Source organism: Lissotriton vulgaris, chromosome 6, assembly GCF_964263255.1.
Source record: "Lissotriton vulgaris chromosome 6, aLisVul1.2, whole genome shotgun sequence".
Taxonomy (NCBI): domain Eukaryota; kingdom Metazoa; phylum Chordata; class Amphibia; order Caudata; family Salamandridae; genus Lissotriton; species Lissotriton vulgaris.
Window position 1 is genome coordinate 1,763,969,932 of NC_141694.1, and position 20,302 is coordinate 1,763,990,233.

Below are 20,302 nucleotides of genomic sequence, written 5' to 3' on the forward strand. Positions count from 1 at the left end.
CAAAGGCTGTGCGGGGGCTTCTGAACAGGAGCTGAAAATCCTCCCAGTGAAGGGGTTTCCAGTTCATCTTTCGTGTCTCGGTGTGATCTCGGCTCTTCCCGCAGAAGACCGCGTGAAGGGAGCCGAAACGATGCTAATTGGAGGGTCTGCTGAGTCCAACTCGTAACCTATGTTCATCACCGCATAGGTCAGGGGTGCGTGTTCAACTCAGTGAGCCATCCGGTCACATGGTGCACCCGATTTTTTGGGACACAACTTTCCAAATTAAAGAAATAAAAAGCACGGTGTGATCTAGTTACCACGTCAGCACATTGCCTGAGCATATTAAAAGAACATTGCATTACTCATACCCACGCACCCCTTCCCCACAACAGGGAAGCCTCCTTTCACAGCTGAAGGCTCCGACTACTGTTACCCCGTCGGTACTTTTTATACAGATTCACAAAGATGTGAATTCCACTCTGAACGCTCTCGGCTTCTCAGGCCCTGAATGGTAACAGCGTGGGCCCCGGTGGGAAGGGTTTAGGACAGGGCCCACATGCAGAGAATGTGTAATTCAGATCCTGTGGGGGTGGTAGAGGCGGCAGGGGGTTCACAGGCCAGTTCCCTGAATTACTTTCTCACTTCATACTTAGTCTCCTGGCACCCATGAAAAGGGCTCTCTTTACAGGATGAACACAATCAACTGGCACCGAACGGCCAATAAATACCGTTCCTCCCCTCAGGTGTATAGACCACATCTTTCACCTCAGACCTGAAAGTCCACCTGGCCTGGGGGCGGCTGTACGTTGATCCTATCGGACGTCATCACGTAAGATCCCTGTTGCGTGAAGAGTGCAGATCAGCGATTGTCTACCAGAGAAAGGACGTAGGCCTGGCGTCTGGCGATGAGGTACAAAGGGTGCCGCAGGGTCTCATGCAAGCAAGGGTGAAGGCACCCCTCTCCCAGCCACAATATGGCAGACAAATGCAGTCACAATTGGAATCCGGAGGGCCCCTTATGCCCCGGTGCAACTGCACCTGCTGCACTGATGGCTGACAAAGCTTCAGTGTTGTTCCTGCAATGGATAGGCACACTGTAGGGGAAGCAGCAAAGAGGATTTTGCCAACATACCAAGAAAAACGGGGTTGTAAAAGGTAAAGCTGAACATAATTGCAATGTTTGAGTTATTTAATCATGTTAATGGAAGAAAATGAAAACGTAACAGCGACATTCATTTTTTGTCAACATTTCTTAAACAAAGTGTACATATTGTCTCGACCAGTGGCTCTCCATAGTCTAACATTTCGGCTCCCGCGATTAAAATATAGTGTCTTTTCATATAATGGCTTTATTGTATGACAAATGCATGTATTTACCATGTTACATTAAAACGCATTACTGAATATGAAAGTTTGTCTAGTTTTAAAGAGCAAATAACCCCCAAGCAAACAATGATTCACTTTATTTTCAATATTTATTATTTTACACAATTGTAAGAAAAATATGTGAATCTGGGGCCTGAATCAAATTCTCTATGCAAAAGAATGAGGGGCTGTCATGAATACCTTTGAAGGGTAATGTTCTACACCATCCTGGTTTACTTTAAACCTATACGAATACCTTGAGCCCCACCACGAAAGTTCATGGTGTGGCTTGAAACAGGGTGTAGTGCTGTGAAAAAAAACACCCATTAAAGAAAACAAGGTAAATATCTATTGCCCGATGTCTCCAAGACTAGATCAGGACAACAGATTCAAACAGCAGTCAGCCATACCTGCTGTACTGCATTCATTTCCCATCATCCATCTACACAGCAAGGAACGTCACTTTCTGCCTTGCCCCTACACCAATCAACTCTTCAGGGAGTTCCCATTAAAGGGAGGACACAGATAAGGAGGTCGCCTGTTTGGGCCTGGTAGGTCAATGTAGGACACTGGTCTAGAACCCATGTTCTACTGAGACTTGCAATGTAAAATGTAAGCATGTGCCTCACCAAGCACCCTATAGTACCTAGCCCACAGACACACACAGATCTAGATGAGCCAGACACTCACCCAGCATTCAACCAAAATGTAAACCCAACCTCATACACATCTTACTCTCACTATCGCACCCTCAATCTACAGAACACACATTCCAACTCATTCTCACAAACACTTGATCTGCAGTACTCCATGCACCAGACATCACAGAAATCATCACATATCACAATACGGACACCTGCATCATCACAGAACAATGGTTTACCCCACGTCTTTGCACATTGTAGACGTCCTCCTTCCCACAGGCTACAGCATTTGCCGTGTACACCTTGCACATAAGAAGGTAAGAGGCCTCACTATCATCCATAAGTCGTCCTGTCCTGCACCCTAAACTTGAAGTTGCTGACATGCTATTTTCCACTCTCTGCAACTAAGACCACAACCTTTCATCTCATCTACATGCCTCCCAGTTAAAACAAACACGTAACTGATGAAGTTTCAGATCTTCTCACCACTTCATCCATTCAATATGCCCATACCACCCTCTTCGGCGAGTACTCATTCGCAGACAACACAAGCACGAAAACAAAACAAGAAGCACCCTCTCCAGCCTCATCAACACACTCAATGTGGTACAGCACATCCCACAACCAATACACTCCAAAGGCCACATCATTGATCTTGTCTTCTCAACATCACCAACAATCCAATGCAAACCATCCATATGCTTAGACTGACCACTTTGCATCCCCATCTCCACACTCAGCATCCTACCAACAAAACAAAGTCAAAACTAAAGAGAAGACCAAACCTTTATATCCTTTAATGACTTTTAGAAAATCAAATTAAAGTTCGAACTCCTCTCTCACCCTATGAACTGCATGTCCGATGCACACAGCCTTCTAAGCAGCTTGAACACTTTTTTGGAAAACTATGTGAACATCCACGCCTCAATTATAACATGCAAGTGCAAGCCCAAGCCTTGAGCACCCTGGTATTATAAAGAATTTACGGGCAATAAATAAGCCATCTGCAGACAGGAAAGAAAATGCAACACACAGACATCTCATCATAGCCAAAGCAAAGTACTATACCAACAATATCAATGAAGCGACCAAGAGAAGCAGAACACTTTTCAAGACAATCAAGCACTGCATTAAACCCCTGCAGATGAACCCATTCCTCGCTCCTTAGAACAATGTTATCAGCCTCTTCTTCAGTGAAAAAATACAGTAGTTCTGACAGCATCGATGATATCAAGACTGATTCACCTCTTACACCCACCCCTACTTGCAGAATTTCGCAATGGTCAGGCTTCAAAACCATATCTCTTGCAGATCTTTCTGACAAACCTAACTTTCTCAAAGCCATTTCTTACAAAGAAGATGTCTAATCCTCGTCCCTCAAAACACCTCTCACAAGAGATGTTCTCTTACCCCTACTTATTATAGTCAATGCCTTCCTCATTCAAGGCTTCCTCACAGGAGCTCTCAAGAAAGGAGAGATACTCCCACTCGTAAAGAAACGTTCACTAGACCCTGATGACTTAGCCAGCTAGTGGCCCATCATCCACCTACAATTCATCAGAAAAATTGGTGAAAAAGCAATCAACTCCAAAAATCACATCAATTCAAACCATCTCCTGCACGACTATCACTCTGCCTCAGATCCTGCATCTGCATGGAGACTTCTACCGTACAAATCGTACATGATGCCCTCTTCATCACAGATGAAGATGACCCCTGCCTCCTAATATTGCTGGACCGCTCAGCTACCTTCGACAGTGGACCCTGCCACCTTCATATGCATCTGGAGTCTCCAATGGGAGTCGCCATTCGTTCTCCTCATACAACAGCAGTTTGTTCACATGGGTACCTCCAGGTGACAACAGATCCCTATCACCTGCTGTGTCTCCTGTAGTTCTATAGGTCTCTGGAAGTCTTCAACTTTTGCATGGAGCCACTTGGTGTTCTACTCAAAGATAACCGCATCAATATTTAGCAATATAGCGATGCTACACAAGTGTACTTGAAAAGGTCATCTGCTTCAAACATCTAACACGTAAAGCACTGCTTGCACATTATCCAGACTTGGCTTTCCAGTGCCTGCCTGAAGCTTACTCCAACCCAGGCAGAATTCCTGTTCTTTGTTAAGAGCAAACAAGAGACAGTACAAACATGGATCAATGACATGAAAGTTAATGGCTTCAAACCACATTTCACCTAAAACCAAGTCACTAAAGTCATTAGGATTCACCCTGGACATCACGCCAAACTCTCCCATAACAAACACATTGCTTACATTTTATTTATTTTTTTAAAGAGAGAGCAAGAAGGCCTAGTACTAGCTCTTTCTTCTAAAGAAAGTCAATGGATTTCTTCCAGAAAGCAACTACAGAACAACTAATCAAGCCCTCTCATTCTTGCATTTGGATAGCTCGATATTGGAAACGCCTTTCTCAATGGCCTTCCAGGTGTCACCTACACGTCACAGAACATTTCATCCAGCACTGAAGAAATATGATCACATCTACCCCATCTACCCCCATCCTGATGGAACTCCATTGCCTCCCCTTACTGTATGTATCATCTTCAAAACCATCTGCAGCATTTGCAAAGCTGTCATAAGCACCCAACTTCTACTGGAGACCAGCTTACCTTCTCTGGTGACTCAGCATACCTGCAGTCAAGACACTATCAGAATGCAGACTAAGAAGTGTAAAAAAGAAAAAACAAGACAGTAGGCCTTTTCCATCAATGCACCCAGGATGTGGAACAATAATCCCAAATCAGACCCTCCAGCATTTCGCGATTCACGAAATAATCGCGAAATCGGCTGACATGCGCGATAGCCGCGATATTTACTATTTCGGCCGCAAAAACAGGTCTCCCGGAAGGCATTAAAAAATTGTGCCTTTTAATTGGCTGTACGCGCATACGTCACGACGTGAACTGTGTTGTACAGCCGTAATACCTGGAAACAGGAGAGCGCCCTATCTGAATCACAAAGGAGGGTCATTAGTAGCTGACTTGATTTGTGCCGTTTGCGCCATTGAGCATTTTAAATCCTAAAGGAGGCGGCGCCAAACAAGGACAAGCATAACATATTGCGAGTTAGCAAGCCATTCCTATTTATCAAAGAAGCATACCATGCAGCCATGTGTGTGTTTGCGATTGAACATAAACACGAGATATTCATTTAGACGTGCCTACCGGCAGCTGCCAACCCGGTTCAATTACAGCCCACATCTTATAGCTGCGCCGCACACTTTTAAAGGAGATCAATCATATTGTTCAGCAGAAACCAAACGAGGCCAAAAGCACAGAACATGCAATCATGGATTGTGCCACAAGGATCCCAGAGGCCTGGACTGATGTCCCTCAACCAACCACGGCATTCAGTGTCACACTTCTCCTTTGTATCCAGACTCTCACCGTGAACACTTGACTGCGGAGTAGGTCTCCCTAGAGAAATTCAGGAGCAGCTGGAACCAGGTGTGAGGGAGGTTACGCTTACAACTGATAGATGTGCGCACAATATCTGCAGCGCTCCTTCCACAGACACACAGCATGTAGGCACATTCATGATTATGACAACACAGGAGTTCTTGTAACCCTTTCTAACAAGCAACCGAGCTGCAACTTCCAGAGTAGGTCAGAGTTTCCTCACATTCGATAAAGATGTACTTAACTATAGAGCGATCATAGTTTGACTATTAACCCAAATAAACCAAGGGGTCCGAGCTCTGATTTGACAATCTGTATATTATGTTATTCATGTGAAACTGTTATAAGAGTTTCAAAAGCAATATCACCGTAGAAATCAAGATGAAGCCGTTCAGCTTTGGTACCCTCAGAAAATGAAGGCAGAAAGGGGAGGTGTTTTTGCTCATCAGATTGTTCAGAGGCTGAGAGCACAAAGCGTCTAAAGGGCAGGAGGCTGAAATATTAACATACTGGTGAAAGTTGGGATTGCTCATCGTCGAGACCAATTACTGAGTGCCTAGGTAATACTTAGGAGTGTTTGACGGCACGAAAGGAGAACGTGGCTGTGCTCAGACATAGTTTAAAAATCAAGGCACCTTGATGTGCTCTTAAAAAGCGGACAGGACATGGCTAACACAATAGTGCTCACTCCCTAAAACTGCACGCACGCATGCGTACAGGCAGCAGACCAACAGCACAGCCTTAGGCACTGCATGGAAGAGTACAGGCAAGCAGGCAAACAGCACACTTTATGGCTCTGCACATACAGGCTGCAGACCAGCAGTAAACAAAATGGCAACCAATTGCCCACTCCATGGCACTGCACATACGAGTGCAGGTTGTAGACCAACAGCACAGCCTTAGGCACTGCATGGAAGAGGACAGGCAGCAGGCAAACAGCACACTTTATGGCACTGCACATACAGGCTGCAGACCAGTGGTAAAGAAAATGGCAACCAATAGCCCACTCCATGGCACTGCACATGCGAGGACAGGCAGCAGACCAATAGTACAACCCGTACGCACAGCACAATTGCGGACAGGCTGCCTACAAACAGCACTGTTCATGGCAATGCACATATGAGGACAGACTGCAGACCAGTAGCAGAGACCACGGCACTGCATATGGAAGGACACGCTACAGATAAGATATTACACTTAGTACTTTTTTTGTAGGCAGCATATTGCTAGTCTACTGTGTAATTTAAATTGAGCCGCATCTAGGTGGTTATAACGTGGCACAATTAGGTTGTAGCTGAAGGCAGTGCACGTTTCTCTCAGTGGAGCAGTATGGTGTTCAGTGGGGGGGAGAGGATGCGGCACCATGGTCAGAGCTGCTGAATTTGGAACTGAGGAGCCTGGTTCTGAAGGATGATTATTGCAGGATGTCTGTCTTATCAGCACTACCTATAAAAGGGAGTCAGTGCATGCGACACAAGAGGAGGCTGCATCTCTGCACCAAGGGAGCGAAGGGGGGCTGTGTGACTGAAACCAGAGAGAGAACGGGGCTGCGGGTCTTAAACCAGAAAGTGAAGGGAGCTGCCTGACTGAAACCAGGGAGTAGTGAAAGTGGTGCATACATGGGCGCTAGAACATCCGAGGAGAAATATGGCCCTCTCCCACGAGGTTAGTAGATTGGAGCTGTGCTTCGGTAGAGCTGCAGAAACTTTAAACATGCCCATTTCAAAGTGGAATACTCTGCTAAAACAGGTTCCATTGATTTAGGGCTGAAAATGAATGATAATGAGTAAAATAGAGTGCCGCAATAATGCTGCAAAATTTTCATTTTTGTGCCGCTAAATTTCCATTTTTGTGCCGCTAAATTTGCAAATCTATGCCGCAATATTCTGGACTGCCCCAACGCTACTCCAATTTAGCAAAGAATTGAAAACCCACCCCTTTAGAGAACACTCCATCACAATGCATTAACCACCCACAACCCAGCTTCCTTTCCTATTACCCGTTGCCTTTAAGCTGGTCTTTAAACATGTACATGCACTCTCTGCCTATTGGCTAGGTTCACGCTGCAGAAATACATACATTTGTAAGCCCAACTATTCTTAACTGTTGTTAGAGACTGGACAACTTGCAGTCTAGCCAGGCCTCGTTAGCACTTAATCAAAATAAGAATTACAATATTGCAGATTAATATCTTTATAAAAATAAATCCTGTAAAATGTACTAGGAATTAAATTTCAGTTAAAAAGAAATAAAAACCCTAATCGAAGAAGCCTAGACACCAGTGGCGGCTCATTCGCTATGGGGGAGGTGCGTCACCACCCCCTGCTGTCGGCCTCAAAATGTGAAAAATAAAATGATAATAAAACGTGTTTATTATTGTTTTATTTTTCCTTTCCTGCCATGTCTTGTGGGTGGGGCCATTGTGTGGGGCAGTCACAGGAGTGGTGGCGCTGCACTCCGTCTGCATGATGGTTTGGCCGTCTGTCACAGGACGGCCAAACTGTCATGCGCATTGACAACTCCCTGACCCATGATGCATTGTCAGGTAGAGAGAATGGCAGGAGAAGGCTCCCAGTTCCCTTTGGAGTGGAAAACAAGCCCACTCAGGCCAATTCCAAACGCTGGGATTGGCCGCAAGGGAGTCTGGGAGCCTAAGCAGAAAGGAGAAGAGCGACGATCAGCAAGAAAAAGGTAAGTTCATTTTTTCTTTATTTTTGTCTGTCTGTCTGTTCCTCTCAGCTCACACTCCTTCCCCGCCACTCTGCTGGGAGAGCAGCTGCTACTACTTCCCACCCTAAAAAACTCTGCTATTTTCTTGCAAAGTTCACTTTTTTATTTGAATTGCTTACTTGCAGCCAAATTTGTCAGATAAAGAAAGTAAGGTACAAGGAGTGATTTGGCCAGGCAGTCAACTGTTTTCAAACTATGAAACACACCCAAATCAGACCTTTCTTGGACTCAAGTCATCAAAAAGAAATTGCACTCATTTTAATGGAGGAGGGAGAACATTTCGACTGAAGCTGCATAACAGCAAGTGAAATGTAACTTTCAAAAGCAGTGCCCCACTTTCTGGTTACAAAAAATTGCCATCTCATAGTCCATGTTGAAGTAGGAGACACCTGCGCCCACCGTGCAACATCTCACAACATACCAGAATTAGTGGAACAAATTATGTTTCTTGGAATCTGAATGCAATGAGCATCATTAACCATTTATTTTGCAACCAGTAACATAGCTGCAATGTGCTACATGAGCCTTCTCTGGTGGAAGAAATACAAAGCCTATGCTAGATGCCTCTAGTTTACCATGACGCATTAGGTGAAGACTGAACTGCTCAGGCCTGCTGCTCCAACTCAGCATCCATGCCAGCATCCCCATTCAGCATCTTCAATAGAATCACTACACATCATGGAAGAGGAGTCCCGATGCACCGACACGGTTTGCGTCCCCATTCACTATCAGCAACACAATGCACTGTTCACATGTGCAATCCCGAGCACCAGCAACCTTACGTGCCATCATGCCAATGCAGGAACAATGTCAGCATCTCTGATCGCCATCAATGTCTGCATCCCTCTAGTCTAGGCCAACACCACCAGGGCCTTCATGTACAATCAACGCCATACGACAAAAAATGTACACCTCTCAAAAAATCACCAGCAGTGACAGCAACCCTAGACACCGCTAGTGCTCTGAAATATGTGGACGAACATATCAGGCCACATTTCAGTTTCTGGTTCAGACCAGATAAAGCAGTAAGTTCTGAGTAGAAACTGCAACCTACTGCTTATTCCAATAGCAATCGAGAGAGAACAAAAGCATACACCAAAATCTTATTTATCAGCAGTACACACACTTGTAAATGGATAGCAAATCACAAGCATCATATACAGATACTGGTTACTTCATTCCTGTGCACATGCTCTTGTCTCACTCAAACACAGTAAGTACCATGTTCACACTGGGAACATTGGGACTCCTGAACATGTCCCTGTCCTCTGGCCTGGTCCCCAGCTCTTTTAAAGTTGCCGAGGTGGTGCCCATTTTAAAAAAGCCCACAGCAGTCCCTACGGTCATGAGTAATTTTTGCCCCATCTCCCTTCTTCCCTACCTCAAAGGTAAGGTTCTTGAGTCTCATGTTACCAACACTCTGAGCTCATTCATTGAACACTCCCAATATCTTGACTCCCAACAGGTCGGTTTTAGACGCGCCCACTCCACGGAGTCCGTCATACTCTCAGTTATGGAGGAACTGCGGAGAAGGGCGGACTCTAACATCAGCCAGGTTTTGGTGCTCCTGGATCGGTCGGCCGTCTTTGACACGGTCGACCATGATATTTTGGTCGACCGTGTCAGGAAGGCTGGCATTCGGGGCACCGCTCTGGACTGTGTTTGCTCCTTTCTGATCAACCGCCACCAGGCGGTCCGGCTCTCTCAGTTTACTGCCGACAGGGTCGATCTAACATGTGGCGTCCCGCAGGGTTCCTCCTTATCCCCTCTTCTTTTTAATTTATACCTGACCCCCCTTATCCGGTCCTTGCAAGGTAATCATGTCACCGCGTTCAATTACGCGGATGACATCCAGTTGATTTTTAGCATGGACGCCTCGGATGAGTCCATTCTTAATTTCCAGTCTACCCTTTGTCACATCAATGACTGGATGGGGGTCAACCATCTCAAGCTCAACCCCGACAAGACAGAACTGGTTCTTGTCGGGGGAGCTGCCAACCCATGGAAATCTACTTTTTGGCCTATGAGATTAGGTCTTCTCCCTAGTCCAGTCGACTCAGCAAAAAGTCTGGGGGTTATCATCAGTAACGATCTCACGATGAAGCTCCAGATCAATGCTGTAGTCTCGTCTAGCTTCTTCCAGCTGCGAAAGGTCCGTAAGATTGCCTGTTTTTTGACCACTGAGGCCCTTATCCTAGTCCTGTTAGCCTTAGTCATCTCGAGGATTGATTATGCCAATTGCCTTTATGCAGGAATCCCGGCCTATCTTCTGAAGAGGCTGCAGCTCGTTCAGAACCAGGCTGCACGTCTCATTCACCATCAACCCAGGCACCAACACGTTAGTCCTCTGTTACACTGGCTTCCCGTGTCTGAGCGGTGCAAATTTAAGCTAGGTTGTACTATTTTCAAGTCCCTCGCCGGTGCAAGCCCATCTTTTATCTCCTCACTACTACATGTTCCTTCCCGTAATCTCCGTTCCTCCCACCTGGCCCTACTTAAGGTCCCGGTTTTTAAACGCAAGAAAAACATGGAGGATTGAGATTTTCTTTTCCTGCCCCTTCCTTCTGGAATTCACTCCCTTTAACCCCTTCTGTGCTGCGCGAATTTTGCCCCGGTGCTGAACGTTCCATTGGGCCTATGAAACCATGACGGAACGGTTCCGTCATAAGCACAGGCCACCTTACGCTCATGACGGAACCGTTCCGTCATGAGCATGGAAGGGGTTAAGCATTAGATCTGCCTCTCCCTACTCACGTTTTAGGTCCCTTCTCAAAACCCACTTGTTCTGTAATGTCGATCACTAACGCCTTTTCGTCTTGCGGACTGTTTTCCCCCTGTTGCTCGAGCGCCAAGAAACCGCCAGGTGTTAGTTGCGCTTTAGAAATAATTTTTACATTACATTACACACTCACCACCACGAACACACACATTGCATCAAGATAGGTCCCACACTGTAGCATCCTCGTACCTGTGCGCTAACTCAACATAGCACCATGCTCAGACTCACCACCACGCCTGTACTTGGTCTCTTCTCGCTCACGTACAGCACTATGTAAACTACTAAAGGGTGAAATCAGCCCTGACTCCTTTGTGAAAGGAATCACATTGACAAATGGACCTCCTCTAGATCACACGTCACTCGTTTGCTTGCTTCTGACACAGTTTGCACGCACATGGCCCCCTCTCCGTTGTAATGGCCTCCACATCACTCATGACAGTACTTAGTCAATCAATATCCCTTCTCGCCTGCTCCCAGCATCCACTGGCTCTTGGCTGTGCCTACTCGCACGTGGGCCTCCTCTCACTTACACGTCCCCGTTGCTCACAACATTGTTACTTGCAGATCGCGCCAGGATAGATGTTAATAAGACATGGTAGATAAGCTACAGACTCCAGGGGAAACAAAAAGGGACAAAATAGGTAGAAAAAATATCTTACTGCCTGAAAGGTATGAGGGAAGCACGAAACTGTTTTTTTTAAAACTGAAAAAAGTATATCACCAATGTTTAAAAAAAGATGTAGAACTACAGACTGTGGAAGGCGTAATTACTTGTAAGAGCTTCGCAAAGTCTCGAAACTGGATTTAAATAAGCAATGCACCATGTAACAAAAATAAACGAAAGCAACAAGCTTGCTAAAACTGTTACAAAGAAATAAACAACTTTCAATGAGCACATGCGTCAAAGAGTGGACTATTCAATCAATAAACAGAGAAGCCCAGTAATAAGGAAATGGTGAACCCAGAGCAGCAGACCCACACACAACCCAATTAAGATGGAAGAAAGGGGGCAGCCAAGAAACAGACTTTGTGAACCATGAGCAATATCGGGTATTAGCAAGACACAGCGAGAGGGATGGGAGATGGAAGCAGATGAAATGTCAATCACCCAAGAGGAGGAATTATGACTTCAATCAACGAGGACATGAAGCATCACATGGTTAGATGGAAAATACGCTTAATGCAGGAAGAATGAGGCTTTGCTTCCAGCCTCACTGAGTACCAGACAATAGCACCAAGAAGCTGCCGCCACCTTCATAATCCTGGAAAACACTAGTAATTGATGGAATCAACTCTCGAGCACCCAAAGTGCTCTTAATAGGCTTTCCAAAGCTCTTTATCATGGTTCAATGGCCTAAGCTGCAAAGTGGTTCAGGGAGAAGGCTCCATCTTTCCAGCGCATGGGGCTGGGTGGGTGGCTCAGGAGGTTTAGGACTCGATGAGCGCGCCTGCTCACTTTGGTCTTGAAGTCAAACAATTCTTGTTTAACTTTTTAGGTAAGTGCAACAGCAAAAGCAGGACTGGTACCACAGCCCCGAAGACTCCAACTCCAGTCGCAACGAAATCCTCGGAATCGTGGGAAGCCACATAAACTGCGCTGTGAGGCCATGGTAATGGAAGATTGTGCACTACACATATGACAAAAGCAGAATGAGGCATTTCTGCAATTAAAGATTAGCTAGTAAACTTTGTATGATACGTGGCAGCAAATGACAGATCCAAACATTGTGCACAATTATCTTGATTTCAGTAATCAAGTCAACCATTCTTGTCTGGTCTGCACACCATTCCTTAGTAGCTCAACAACCTATTGTAGTGTATAAACATACCTGGGCCTTATCAACAATATGGAGGCTAATGCCAAAGTTTAAAATATTATCAACCAAACCATGCAACAGGAGGGAAACAGTCTTCTCTTTACTCTTTGGTACCAGTCACATAAACAGCACACTTTTGACACGGGAATTCAGGAAAGCCCTTTGGATGGTCGAAGCACCTGAAGAAACTGTGCAACTCTATATTCGACGAGGAGGTGTGTCTGACCGACAACAGTAGAGAGCGTATTTATATTGTATGTGTTTCTGTATAGCGCGTTAAAACCACTTGTACTATCCTGTAGCGCTTGCGGGGCCCATATTCTTGACGGAAATCGAATGGATTCAAAGTGGTTTGTTGACATTGTATTTGGTTGGGATACAGTTTCTACTGCTGGGGGAGGGCTGTGGTGAAGTGTGGCTCAATGGTTAGAGCGGCAGACCCTGATGCAGAGGTCTAGCCCGGGACCAGGGTTCAATTCCCCGCCTCGGCGGGTCTTGGGCTCAAAATTCCACGGACCTGATAATTCTCGCCTCGGTGCCTATTCTAATCATAGAGTCCCACTCTGCAACTCTGGGCAATAGCTTGCTTAATCTCCACAACGGCCCCCACAACGCTAAGGATGCCTGGCCTCCAGCCTGGGGTGCCCAGGAGTGGACGCCTCACAGGGAAAGCCAGGACGGGTTCCACAGCGTACAAGCACCTTGAAACCCTTGCGGGTGAGTAGTGCGCTATACAAGTATCAATTTACAATTTACATAGTTGGCATACAGATCATGTGATCAAGATATTTAAAAAAAATAACCCACCAAACAAAAAGCCCACTCCTCCTTGCTGTGTGACTCTTCCCTTCATAGTCCTCGAAAGCCTCCATGCCCTGGAAATGTCAGAGTCCGAGACTGCAGTACAAGCAGAGGGTTGAACTTGGGACTGGCCACATTTGAGACACCAGCAGTGTTGTTAAGGGCAGAGAGTTAGAGAGGGCAGAGGAAGAGAGCAGGGTGGTACACTGCAGACTTGTAACGTCTGAGAAAGCAGCAGTTATGAACCAACAGAAACAGTCCGATAGGGTGGAAAAAGAAAGCAGAGGGCTGCACTGCAGCCTGGTAGTGATTCACAGAGAGCAGAATAAAAGAGCGGGTACACTGCAGACAGACTGACTGTGTTTGAGGAAGCAGCAGTTCACTGCAGACTGGCCGCGTCACCGTCGATGCTGGACAGCTCCTGCAAAGTCCATTTTCGGACAGATCGCTGTGTGTCCAGCAGACATTCAATTCCCGCTCCTTGCAGAAAGGGCTCCTTTGTGACCCGCGTGCGCGCGCAGAACTCCGGGGTCGTGTTTACAGGGGGCTGCAGAATCCATCCTTCTGCACATAACGTGCAGAGACATTTAAACACCCACAGAAAATACCCAGCGTTCTTCGCGCAGTGTTAAACAGCTGCAAACCAGTCCGGGCGTTACGCTCCTTATAGTCTGGTCTGCGTCAAGTAAACTTATTAATACGTTAACTACAATAAACAGGCTGGGTTGGTTGGCACTTCCGTTTTTCATGCGGCTCCAAAGAGTGATTCGCTCATCCTGAATGGAATCCGTACGGACTGGTCACTACATAGATGACCCTACGGCAGCAGCCTGTAGAAGCCCTAATGTCTATGGGAAGCCCTAATGTCTATGGGAAGGTAAGACTGGGGTTTACAGCTGCGATGATCTTGGTGGACGGCCCAATGATGGCGTCAGCAAGAGGGACAAAGGGCAGCAGCCCTTGGCCTGAGCTGGAGGCTGGCTAATTGGAGAGAGCTGCTGGGGTGGGAGGATCTCCCCTCCCCCCACACCGATGGAAATGCAGCCCCCCACTTCCCACCTATTGTTGGTGGACGGCGGCCCCTGACAGTGCGCTGCGGGGACCCTCTGTCCCGAGAGGAGGAAGGGGCAGGCTGACTACAGAGCTTCCAGCATGGACACGGGAGGGGGGGGGGGGGGGGGGCGAGGCAGCTTCCTTGCTCCCAGTCCTCTCTGTACCGTGGCTGGCCCATAACTCAATAAAATGCATTCTGGAGTGATTAGCCGCAGAAGCCTTCCTGGTCAGGCCTGCTCCCAAGGGGCGAGCAGGGGCTGTGGACAGGCAGCCACAGTGCTTTGAAATAAAATGTCTTGCGCCAAATACCGAGCGCGGAGATTTTAACAGAGATTGAAGGGCACCTGCAGAACACAGTAGGAAATCTATGCGATTTAAACTGTTAGCCCGTGAGCGACCTGCTGGAAATACCAGCTGACCAGTTACAGATGGTTTCAAGTGGGTCGGGTGGTCCATGTCACCAGAATCTGTTCGAACATGAAATCGAAATCAAATGTGACTTTCTTCAAAGTATTTGAGTAGCTGTTGTCAAAACTTGAACCAGTGTAAAAAAAGCTGCACAATTCCCACTGGTTCAAAAGAAAAGACATGCCGGACCCCAGCTGAACACTAAGAACTAAAGGCTTTTAGCCCACAGCGTCATTACATACGTAAGAGTTCCACGTTTGGAGACCCAGCATCCGGGACAAAAGAAAAACTGGTGCCAGACATGCCGCAAAAACATGGTCTTTGAAAAACATCCAAAGTGGCAGCTTCCGCATGGCAATGCCTCATTAAACATAGGAGGACCTTGGCAGAGATGACCAAATAAAAAAAGTGACATTATTCTTTAAGTTAGGCAATTCAATTTAGCAGTATGTCTGAGCGAGCAGCATAATATAGAAACGAAGTATTAGTAACATGTATGTAGGGATGTACCACAGAAAGTAGCAACAAGGAGCATGTGTGTAGTTTCATGTTTATCCTTTGCGTGTTTGGAGCCGAAGGGATGACACGAGACACTCAGGGTCGATCCAGGGTAATAGTAATTACTTAGTACACGTATGTAGCGTACTAAAAGTGCAGAGGAGCACTGGTCGTATCGATCTCATAAGTGTGAACGCCTGTGTCAGTCCTGCCGAGATTCCGAATTGACTTTTCGGTTTACACAACTTCTAACTGGCTTGAAACTAGCGGGTGAAAACAGCACAGCGGGGTTGTCTCATGGTGTGCAGGCGTGAACAGATATTAGGAAGCAATGCCTCCACGCCGTGATCCGCACAACCCCACTCCGCACTTAGAACGGGCTGCTGGGTTTCGCTTGTAGCGCCTAGCAGAGGGGGGGAAGGCCAGTACAGAGCGCCTCGACCACTGCTGGCACTGACGGAGCACAAACACAGCTCGTTACCAAAGGCCGACGCTGAGCACGCGTCGCGGGGTTCCGAGAACGGAGGCCTGCTGTGACCAAAACAACCGAACGCGAAAGACAAACCACCGATGGGGTCGTGTGGACCCAAGACCACGATTCAGAGACAGGGGTAAACAGAGGGGGTCAGCGTGGCCACTTCCTGATAGCCCCTTCAATCCTTGCTACCTCCAACTAGTGGCCCTGTAAAGAGGGACGATATTTAGCAAATGCAAATCTATCGGGTTTGCCATTTTTTTGCCTACGCTGTTCTTCTTCAGCCATAAATTAAAATAAAATGTCCCTGCTGAAGAGCACTGGCAAAAAACACGAAATGATGCGCATGCATTCATAGGCGGAACACTATGGCGGACCAGCTTGACGATCTATATGCTTGCCAACACATGCATGCACATACGGCATGAACAGTTACATTTTTTTTAATTCAGTGTTACAGAATGGAGGATATTCATCGTGAAATGGTTAAAAAAAATCGTGCGTGCAAGCGCCTTACAAGGAGCAGCATGTCAGTAAACTGCAGCTGTAAAAGTACAATTGTGAAGGGGAGGGGTGGGAAAGCAACTGAAGGAGTGGGTGGGCGTAAATGTCAACGCCAGGGTGGAGGTGGGAAGGTCAAGGGTGCAACAGAGGAGATTTGGGGTGGGGAGGGGTGGGGAAGGAGAAATAAAGCCTGATTGGGAAGAGGAAAGGAGTGCTCGTTGCAGCAAGGAGTTGAAAGGGAGGAAGAGAGCAAGAAAACACATGCACTCCCATGAAGAGCAAAGATTAAAAGAAAAGTAGATCCCGGAAAGTGGGTAGTGGAAGGAGACAAGTCCTCCAATAAAAAAGAATGGAATATAAGCTATGCTCCAGTAGGGGCCCAAACACAAGACGAAAAGCCATCGAATAAGAAGAAACCAGCAAATGAGAGTAACAAAAAAGCCACCCAATGGAAAGCAATGGGCTTACCTCAAGCCCAGTGCAAGTACTGTTACTGTCCAAAATAGGTCATCGACACCCAACATCTAAAAGTTGTCTGTAGGCGAAATCCAGCATGGGAGTTGGAGGCATGTCACTGTAAAGTACATGCTTTACCTCCACAGGAGTTCAATGAATGAGACACCCTACGCACAACTGGAATAGAGCCCACTGCATGTAAGTCTTCCAAACATCTGCTAAGACATTGGAGGGGGCCAGCAAACAGATGTCTTCGAGACATGGCGGCTGAGAGCATTTAGTGATATCGGCAATATAATGGGTTATGTTGCTTCCCTACAGTATTTAACCACACCGCCATGAACCATATGCTGATGGGCAAATTTAGAAACATCACACTCTAAGCTGACTTCACATCTTTCATTTTGAGAAATACTTTAACATGTTGAAAAACTAACAACCGACCATCAAATTCACAAAGGCCCTGACACTGGGACTTTCCAGCACTCTGCAACATCAACGGACACCCTTCACAACAACATCCTTGCTGCTTTTCCTTGCTCACTGAGGTTGTTGCGGCGACAGTCAAGGTGACACTGTTACCACTCAACATTAACACCATTTGCACACAGAAAGAGACACAAACCCAAAACTATTCGTTTCTCAGTCCTCTCAGCGCTTACACACACTCATCCGAGAGGCATAATGCAGTGCTATTCAAATCTCTGCTAATTTAATCTGTCTCTGACCCTAATGAGAACGCCTTTACAGGTTTACGTATATGTAGATTTCCTCCACTGAATGATGTACAAGAAATCTCATCTACGTATTTCCTGAGTTCTGTGCTAGTCACATTGAGCCTCACTTAGGGGCCTGTGGCCTATCTAAACCCCCAATGGTTCAGACGGATCTGCGGGTCATTCAATGGTACCTCAATGTTTCTGCCTCTCTGGGGGCTGAAGGCTTCCCAATGTTGTGCCACTAGGGCCAGGGCCATGCCAGATTTCCACAGCAATCACGGTCTATGCAAGTAATTCCCATGTAGATTACTTGATGGAAATGTATCATGTGAATATCCTGAACATCTGCCATGGCTTGGAGCACAGCCAAACAACGTTGGACATACGTTCTCTACAGTTCTCATCCCTTCCCTGGCTGCAGGCTCCTTTGTTCTGACAAGCGGGAAATTCACCTGCCGTACAGAGGAGCTTACAACTAACTACAGGGTTTCATCCTTTAGCATAAGAGTTCTCATCTTCTAAAGAATGGCCCTAATCAGGCACTTGTGGGAAAAGGATCTTGAACAAAGGTGTTTGTTCTTCGTCCTAATAGGCATTAAATTAAAAGGATTTCCTCTTTAATGCAGGCGAAAGCAGAGCTTGGACACTCATAATCACCAGCCTCTGCAAAGATCTTCGGATTGCAGGCTAAATTACATCATCCGCTTATGTGAAATTAAATAGGCACAACAACAAAAAAAGAACCAAAATAAAATGCTCAACAGCTTGGATTCATGACAAAGTAGTATATTGTATTCACAAGCGAAGGATTTTGTGACAATAATTATGGGAAACATGGATTCCCCAAACCAATTCTCAATGTTATTTTAATTTTAGAAGGGGAATGTAATATTTGTTAATCCTTTTTCTCCTGTCTTCACCTGGTCTAAGTAAGCCCTGTTTGTCTATCTTCCCTAATGCTTTTATAGCACCCCCAGCACCCCCGCCCCCCCCCCCCCCCCCCCCCCCACACACACACACGCACAGATGCTTTGGGCCCAACCCTGCATAATTAATTACACTGGGGCTGTGCTGCATAATACCTAAAACAGAGAAAAATTAAAACTTTGATCGGCTTTGTTTAACTCACTTTGCACTCCACTCAATATTCAACCTAATACAGAGAAAGAGGTGCGTTTGATCCACGAGAAAGATGCGAATTATAAAGACATTTTATAACGCATAGTTACAGATAGTATTCATATTTGATATTATGAGAAGTGTGGGTAGTGAGATGCTTTCCCAATAACATTTTTCTTTCAAAATTGCAAAAAGGAGAGTTTAGAACAATTCGGGTTAAGGCCCATCTCGTTTGTGCAATGCATACTAGAGAAGTGACAACACAAGACGTACGGGGGCTCTTCTCTCAGGCATTCCATATAAAAAAAAATTAAAGGCGTTTACACAAAGCACTTGGCCTGAGTTTGCTTACATGTAGTCTGTATACTCGGCCTAACGTCACCGCCTCCCTGAAAGACACACACAAGGGAGCAAGCTCATCAACAGCTATACATTCTATACAATCCATTTCCTATACTTGCAAAGAGTGAAGGTAAACTATCGAGGGCTTTGTGGTGTGAGCCAGTTCATCACAGCAGGTAATAGTGGGTGTCCTGGGACCCGCCCTTCCGTTTCTGGTCTAATAATACAGGAGGCAGGAGGAATCCGACCGGCAGGGCTGGACAGAGGCCACAGATGACCCCGCAATAAAACAATTACAAGAGCTACCTGTAGTTTACAAAGTGCACTTCAAAGGGAGCAGGCCGCCATTACAGAGAGTTAGAGAAAAGACGCCCCCTAGGCTGTCTGCGTGTGGGTGCCATGCAGGAAAGCTCAGGGCTCGGGGACAACAACACCCACAGACAACACCGCGGCGGGGAATGTGCCCTGTTCGGTCAGAGACAATAAACTGCAATCTCGGAGGACTTGTGAAAGAAGTGGCTGAGACACTGCCAGTGGCATAGATAACCTGGCGGGTATAGCACAAAAGAGTCACACGAACCACCTCCAGGCATTTCCTGGTTAGTGGAGGAGACAGGCTAAATGTGACCACAGTTGGGCACCATGAAGGCACTCTTGTGTAAAGGAACCTATCGCTGGAGTAATCTTAAAGGGTCCACTGATAATAAGCACCCTGTATGAGTGGAACCCCACCTTCCAAGTCACCGCAGTAGTCCATCCGGTGGTCCACACCTACATGTTTTGTGCATCAGCCCCTCCACTGTCTGCGCCACAGTGCAACCCCGACAACAGCCAACTATACGCCACAAGCCAATGAGCAGCAAGTTCTACATGTAACACAACCTACTCTGCATGTCCTTACCAGCCTGCTCTTCATGGTGACGTCTACCAGCCTACACTATGAAGGACTACTCACCACAAGAGTCTCCCTACAGAACGCGCCAAGTGGAGGTCCTCATAATATCTTCCCCACTAGTGACCGTACTATAAGGGCTCATCCCCACCCTGGTGCCTGTAAAATACTATCTCTGCTATAGATGTACCCTCTAAAGTGCCATCTCAAAACTTCCATCCCTGCCGCGGCCTCGTCTAAATTCCCATCATCACCAAAGACTGCTCTAAACTTATATCCCCACCTCAGCCCCATCTAA

General features: G+C 46.5%; 1 protein-coding gene across 1 annotated transcript in view; it reads right to left on the bottom strand.

The window, feature by feature from the left end:
* FZD3 (frizzled class receptor 3) overlaps positions 1-20,302 on the bottom strand; it is a 185,094-nt gene that overhangs the window by 163,431 nt on the left and 1,361 nt on the right. The gene's annotated exons all lie outside the window — the stretch shown is intronic.